Here is an 8,574-nt window from a genome sequence, read left to right on the forward strand (position 1 = left end):
CACCACTATGGCAAGCATTATAGTGTATGTCATCGACTCGATAAGAGGAAGATTATACCTTTGCGTTATTTTTGACAGCTAGTAATTCAACTTTTATTACAAATTTATTGTTATTTTATTTAAGAATAACAATGTAGAGAAAAATAAACCTCTTTTCACATTGTTAAATTTCATTCACCTCAACGTCTATTTTATTTATATTCTCACAAATAAAAATCTATGTTTGCTTACTCTCTGACGACAAGCGGTCAGAAATAACAAATGATCGGATACGGCCGTCCAAATATTATGCGACATCACGCTCGGGTCAAGACCCGTAATGAATGCGCACGCACTCCCGCGATCTGTTTGCAAAAATCGACTTTTGCACTTCCCTATTTGAATGACTTTACATCTAGTGGTCCAACATTCCGTCCATGTTTTTTTTAAATAATGACCTGTAAATTTATGCAAAGTACACTTTAGTTTTATTATACAAATTTTGTATAACATTTAATATTCATCAAGTTGATTCGGCTTTACCACTGTATGTACAGAAAATGTGAAGCGAATCAGATCAATACATAAGCAGCAGTAGAGTTCCTTGTGAAAGAGTTCATCCAGTAAAGTGAAGTGAAGTTAAGGCGGCACAATTAGTTAAGGTGGCAGTACTACCTTAGACGAACTCTTTTACAAGGAGTTCTACTGCTTCTAAAGCTGTACTTCTATACACCGAAAAGCAATTATTCTCACATTACGATTTTTAAAAAGTGACGCTAAAAGTTTATGAAAATAAATTTGAAAAAGCGAGATTTTTTATAATGTTAAGAAGAGGGTTTAGGTCTTATGACGCCAGGTTATCCTATTGCAGGTTGGGACTTCACACCTGGAAACAAGGGTTGTGAGCCGTCTTCGATATGCAGTTTCATCACGATATTTTCCTTTACCGTTCTGAGAGGCCTTGAAACATTTATAAATATATGTAATTTATAAATTAAAGTCATTAATACCATGTCACCATAGAGATTAAAACCCTCGACCTCTCAATTGAAAAGCGATCAATCTCCCACAAGGCTATAACCGCTCTTATTTTATATTATTCAGTAACATTATAAAAGTTTTGCTACGAAACGTTTGACCTAGACAGCTGGGCATTGCACTACAGAAATATCGATTGAAACTTGAAATTCAAATGTGATCACGAAAGCATAGAGCATTGATAGGCAGCAATTCAACGTTAAATCTCTTTAAGTATCTAATTGTTCGTTGATCGGAATGCCAACCAGATAGAGTCCAATTTATTGTTTTTAATTTTGCCATTACACGGGGTGTAGATACGACATTTTGCTTCAAGAGACTATGTTTTACTTTTAAAAGTAAGTAACACTGCATTCATTTTTTAAAACTTACTTGCCTCACCTTGAAATCGAACTGACCGAATGTGAAAAAAAAAATCCTGTATGTTTACGATGCCAATCGAATGGGTCATTTATAAGGATTGATTCAAAGGTCATGTCATATTTAGTCATTATCTTTAGTAATTATTAAGTTTATTAAATAAAAAATAAAGTAGTAAATTTAATCATAGTGATATTAAATTTTAATATCACGACGATTAAATTTACTATCACGTTATTCAATATTTTTTGTGAAATTACTGTTTTAATTAATAATGCTAAGAAAAAATATTTCGATCGGGCTGGATTAGAACCACCGCCTTTAGTATACCGTTCTCTCAAATGAGCCACGAAATGAACCAGCAGATCTTAAGAATTTCTCTATGTGCTGCAAATCTTTATTTTTGGTTTTCAGCGACTTTTTTGCCGTGGCGCCATCTATGAGAAATCATTATCTTTAAGCTCACCGTGATATTTTAGTTCATGTAGCGTCAACTTCTCAAATAAGGAGCAACTGTTTTTGCACTGGCACACGCACTCCCTAACACCACACATTTACAGAAGTATTGTCGATCTCTTAGACACCACAACGTCACTCCCACGATGAGTACAATTTTCATAGTAAAAACACATGCGCAATTCAAGAGGCATTATACAATGAAACAACTATTAGGTACTCAAATTCATTGTACCTTCAAGTTTTACGCATTAACCAGTGATACTACTATGTGATTACAGTGTAGTTATCGCTAGCGACCGCGTAAAATGTTTGTATACAAAATGTTGTTTCTTCACGCGACCGCTAGCGACGCTGTATACTTTGCTATACAAAATTGTGAAGTAATTTACGCGGTCGCTAGCGACAACTATCACAGCAAACTCGTGCACACAGATAGCCTACGTGTTACGTTAAAGTTTTATAGGCTTAGTATTTCTAAATTTTTGCAAAGAAAGATGGATTACTGCATTGACTATTTATTCTATGACAGTAACTTGTACTTTAAATCTGACACATAATATATTAGTTCCAACATTTTGTATTATTGAAGTCGAATGAATTTTATATCATAGTAAGTGAAGGGGTGAAGGCGATGTATATTGATTCTTACATATTTTTATATAGAAATTTTATTGAAAGAAAATTTGAAGCATGTATTTAAATTGCTAAGTACTGGTGACTCGAAGTGGATCTTGGCCTATGAAATCATGGCAGACAATTTGTTGTTATCCTCGTGCTGGACCTTCATGGTGGAGCGGATAGGGAAATGGCCGATAGGATAGCCTAGCTACTCTACCCGGCTACATCTGATGGACTCACTGACCACAGACGGGTGTAGTTTTCCAGCATTATGGGGGAAACCGACATAAAAAATAGCTAGATTAATTATTTAATTTTTTTTATTTTATAAATAAAATTATTTGGATTTGCAAAATTCTAAGTACAATCAATCTATATACACATAACTGCTGGGCATGAGTATCTTATATGTATCGTCACGCGTTTTTGGAGTTTATGTGATATCTCCAAAGATTTATAGGGATGTTTTTCAACATTGTAGCAAGTGATCATAAGTAAAGTACACTGCACATAACTCTAAAATGATACAGTGAAGAGTGATCCCCAGTGGGAATCGAACCCAGGACCTACATGTTCTCTCAACTAGGGTATCGCATAGCATGAGAAAAATTATAGTAGCAGTAGAGCGCTGCTACTTGTGAAATAATTCGTCCAGGAAAATACTAACACCTTACCTATTTCTGCCGCTATGCAGTAATGTCAGTATTATTGTGTTCCGGTTTTGAAGGGTAAGGTGCTGATGAAATTACAGGCACATGAGACCAGTCAATTTATGTCTCGAAAGTGACAGGCGTAGTGGCAGTGCCCCTAAGATCTTCTGCGATTAAAACGAATCGAACGATTTGTTCGTTCAGTAAAAAAAAACAAGGGTTGCGGTCAATGTTGATTTAAACGCCCCTAGAACTACGATTGATATGCACCCTATGCGAATGAAGTTTTCAAGAGAATAGTTTTTAATAATAGTTTACACTGATATCAAGCTCGAACATATTGGCAATGGAGGAACTAACATGACACCAGTGAAAACATACAAGGCTTAAACATGGGCGTCTCTCTAGGTGACGTTTTTGTAACACAACTTACACTGAAAAACGTCCAAGTAGCCTTAGTAAGCAAATCTTGTAAACTCGTTTCAGTACTAGTTTTGAAAAGAACTTTACAATCTTTCGAGAAGCATTATAGCTCTTTTTATTAATATGCTTTATCAGCTGGGCTTCCTAAATAAATATTGTATCAGGTTAATAACTTCAATACATTTTATTATAAGTCTAATAACAAAACGTGTGGGACTTAGTGGCTCTCATAAATTATTGAATAGAGAAAGTTCTTGCTTACACAAAAGTAATTTATATTCCTAGGTAATTTGTTAATATTGAGAAAAACTTGGGAGTCGAGGAGATATGATGTGGGCGTATCCACATCCAGCGGTCCAACTTAATTGTTGCAGATAGAAAATTTTTGTTTCTTGTGACTTTCGTAAGGTAAACAGTGCCTCTACAATGAGATTACTGCGTAAAATGTTTGTATACAATATGTTGTTTCTTTTTGTGAGCACTAGAGGCGCTGAACATTTTGCTATACGAAATTGAGAAGTAATTTACGCAGTCGGTAGCGACAAATTTCAAAGCAAACTGATAGAGTCACACAAGAGGTATGATGTTTGAACATCTGTTACGTAGCACCAAATAGACAGAAACAGAAAAACAGGAATAACAAGAATGGCGTACTGTAAAAAAATAGAAAAGAACGTCAAAGTGAGCAGCTATAAAGTGTTAAAGGAACTGTTATAATAAAGTATAACTATTATAAAGTGTTATAGACCCCGAGGAGTGGAGGAGGCTACAGTGACATGAGCCTGGCTCTTAATTAAGATGATAATGTTACCTTCATAAAGCGTTTTTCACAACAATTTTTTTAAACGAAGTTAAGAACGTATAAGTCCAGAATGTAAACCCATGAGGGTACATATAAAGGTGTTTGGCCGCCTGGCCTGAAGCCAACTTTGCACTGATTCCGGTGGTTCTCGAAGCATTCTAAGCGGTTATTACGCTTAGAGTGCCTCGAGAGCCACTAGAATATTATATTCGTTTATTGTTGGCATCGTCAGCGTTTCAGTGTTTAAAGACATTTTAATAAGAAGTATTACTTTCTTGCTACTGAGTTTTGACACAATGCGCGATTGCTAAAGGCTGGAATTGTATTCACTAATCACTACAGAATGTAACAGTAGAGCTCATGGGAGTATTACTGCGTTCCAGTTTTGTAGGGTAAGGGTGCTGGTGAAATTACAGGCACATGGGATTTATTTACTTCATGTCTCAGGGCATAGACTACTTAATAGTTACTACGTAACAGATACATCACTTTCATAGAAAATCGTAAATACCTATGCCATAATACATAGCCTACTCAATCTGATTAACCAGGCGCTCACTACAAGGAAAAAGGAACCTAAGCACGCGCTGATAGAGATGAAAACAACGTTCCCCGCCGTGTGCAGTCGTACGGAGCCGAATGATCATAAATGAAAGACATGTATAAGCGCTTGTGCCGACGTCGGTACACTCAGCGATAGGCACTTAGAGGGCTTGCTCAGGGTAACGAGCCGCGCTGGCAATGCTCTTCAGACCTTTGCGGTTTAAAACTCTCAGTCGCACTGTAACATGTCGCTTGAAATATAATAAAAAAATTGAATAAATAACGTATATTTTCCTAAGTTTTGTCAGGCGTGGAGTTCTTTGAAAAGCGTGTCTGCAGGATTCTCAAAGGCTGGCAACTCATAGACAGCTCTCTGATGTTGCAGATGTCTATAGGCGACGATAACTACCTCCCATTAAGTGACTCGACGGCTCGTTTGCCTCCTACTATATATAATAATTATAACTTTTTATACAAAAAGCAACCGACCTCAAAAGTTTGTGGAATTATATTTATTTGCCAAGTTTTATTAAAATTAGTTATCGGAAAGTACGCGAAACAGAATTCATTCCCTAGTTTGTCACCCAAAGAGGTGAAACATTTTCTTCAAATTTAGATGTGTTCAATACTGAGTTACAATCATTCCAACAAAAAAGAATCATCAAAATCAGTTCACAAATAACAGAGTAATCGCGTAACATACGCACAAAAAATACAGTCGAATTGAGAACGTCTTCCTTTTTAAAGTCGGTTAAAAAACTTCAAGAAAGTGATACATACATTGGAGAAATCTCCATTTGAGATCCTGGAATTTTTGTACTGTATTTTGGTCTGTATTTTTGGTATGTAATTAGCAATTACTATACTACGGTAGTGTATTTGGCTGTATTAACGATTATAATAATACTTTCTGAAAAGTTGTGCGATGGTCCGGTCCGCATAGTTGTGCTCGTACATGTTGTCTTTAGAATTCGTAATAGTGTGCGTGAGAGCCGGTAATAAAAGGTGTTAGTAAACCTATATCAAATTTATACAGGTTCAGGTCCCCAGAGGAACACCGGGGGAAAAGGGATTTGAAACATCAACTCTTAATCTGAAGAGTTTACCACTATGGTCAATCAGTCTCAAAATCTAACAGACAAAAATATTAGTTAACAACGATTTCAAAGAGATGTCGCTACGACGCTGCAAACAACGAAGGCGGGACAAAACAAATTTGACAATTGTGAAATCTTGAGAACAGGAAGCTACCTTTAAAAGAAATACGACATCTGCTCCTCTTACCCTTCAACTTTTGGGGGAAGAGAAACGGTAGCACAACTTGCACGTTTTCGGAAAATACATCATAAGTATTGAATTTAGCATAATGATTGTTAAAATATGTAAAGATGATAAACAAAGGCAAGTTTAGTGTACATAAAATTTTTTGTAACACTAAACTTTATCTGTATTATCACAGGTGTTAAACCTATAAGCAAGCACCACCTCCTACAAAATACTGTCATAAAATTGCTAAGATGAGAGTGAATAGGAATTATTTAGTTGTGCATCACTCATCGTCATTTTCCATCCGGTGAGGTGGAGATCAAATGAGCATTATTTTTAACTGACTTCAAAAAAGGAGGAGGATCTCAATTCGAGTGTATGTTTTTTTGTGTGTTACGCGATAACTCCGGCCGGTGAACTGATTTTGATGATTCTGCTTTGCTGGAAAGACGGTACTTCAGTATTGGTCCCATTTAAATTTGAAGAAAATATTCTACCTATAAGGGTAAATAAACTAGGGTTTGCCACCCTTATAGATGGAATATTTTCTCCCCCTAGGATGAATGACTTTTAAGGTCGGTTTTTTTAGTTGTCTGTACTGATTATTTTATTAAAACATGGATTCGAGAGTAGCTAAAAAATAAATGAATATTATTATTTTTTTACTATTATTTTTATTTCACGGTGGCCTATGCCCAGCAGTGGGCGTCGTATGGTTGAATGATGGCTGATGATGATTTTTTAAATTGTAATTTATATTGTTAATAAACTTATGTTACAATCGTTTATTTTGTATTAGAATTAATGAGTTGTAATAAAAAATACGTTTTCAATATACATTTGATGTTTTTATTTAAATTCTTTAAGAATGACGTTCACTACTTAAAAGATTGTATACTTTATGATAATTATTCATACAAAGATCAAATCGTCGAACACTAAGAAAAATTCCTTCGATCGGGCTGGATTCGAACCAGCACCTTCAGCAAAGCGTGCCGGAACTGTGCTGTAGGTGTTGTTACGAATCCAGCCGGATTGAAGGAATTTTATTATTAATAATATAGTATTAATAATTATAACAAACTAGTGGTGTAATTTTACAAAAATAATTGAATATCATGTAGTTACGACATAGCAATATTCAATAAACTTATATTGCATATTTTAGTTTACTTTTGCAATAAATTTCGATAAGAATTAATTGTGTTGATTGAAATGCCATAGAAATTTACCAACAGGGTTCTAAGTCCAAACACCTGTTATAGGGATCCTTGGACAATAGTAGAGAATTACGTTCACAACGACAAATTAATCGGCAATAAACGGAAAATATTGCCCCACACAACTTTATACAGGCAAAAAGGCAGTACATTGCGCTGTAATACAGCGTATAAAACCAGTTTGTTATCTATTTTCGAATTTCAGAAATTATCAAAATATAAGTACTACTTACATTGCAACCACAATAATGAAGTGATTAATTCCATAACAAATTTTTGGGAAATTGACAAAATTTGTGAAAGAAAAAACACCAAATGTAACAAAATTATAATTCTATATTCTATATAAAGACGATATAAAATATGAGTTTAATTGTGTACATTTTTTTGTCGGTGATCCAAAAATGTAATTTTTTGTATTATGCCACTTCATTATAGAGGGTGTACTTGCTATCTTTAATTCGTACCATTTTTGTGCTTTTATCACATGAAAGTCATGAAAATAATATGAAGTACATTAAACAAATGATTATTATGTGCAAATTTAAAACTCGTCTATTTAAGAAAAAGGAAGTTATTGACCAATTTCGTTCTTAGAATCTTTAAAACTCTCTCCCGAAAAATTGTCATTGTGCAGATGTGGCCTTATTCCACCAAGGGTACGGATTTAAGTCAGAAAAATGTTTTTAAACTGGTAAACAGTATCGTAAAGTGGTAACCATGGTCTCTACATTTGCCACTCCAACATGTGTCTCTTAGTGGGATTTCAATCTTCTTCTTTACTTGCACTTTCTTTCCCCGACCTTTTAAAACACAACAGTGCTGCTTTCAGCTTTATTAATCTCAACACATTAACAAATAAAACAGGACTCATTGAAAATCAGCAGCACAGTCAATTATGGCTGTGGCATAAGCTGAATGAAGGCCTTTTGCGTACGCCACAACGGCCCAAATGACAGTACAATTTGTAGTTGTTATATTTTGCTTTTTGCCTATTTTGTCTTATTTTAATACTGTTTTGATTGTTCTTTATGTTTTTTTGTAGTTTTTATTTTGTTTATTAATTCTTTTTGTTTTGTTTGGTTTTATAATAATATTATTTTAAATAATATTTTATTTTGTATCTATGTGTGGTGGCGTTGCTACATATGTCTATTCTATTCTGTTCTGTTCCGTTCCGTTCCGTTCCGTTCCGTTCCGTTCCGTTCCGTTCCGT

Source organism: Hyposmocoma kahamanoa, unplaced genomic scaffold, assembly GCF_003589595.1.
Source record: "Hyposmocoma kahamanoa isolate Upper Pololo Valley unplaced genomic scaffold, ASM358959v1 87, whole genome shotgun sequence".
NCBI classification, from domain to species: domain Eukaryota; kingdom Metazoa; phylum Arthropoda; class Insecta; order Lepidoptera; family Cosmopterigidae; genus Hyposmocoma; species Hyposmocoma kahamanoa.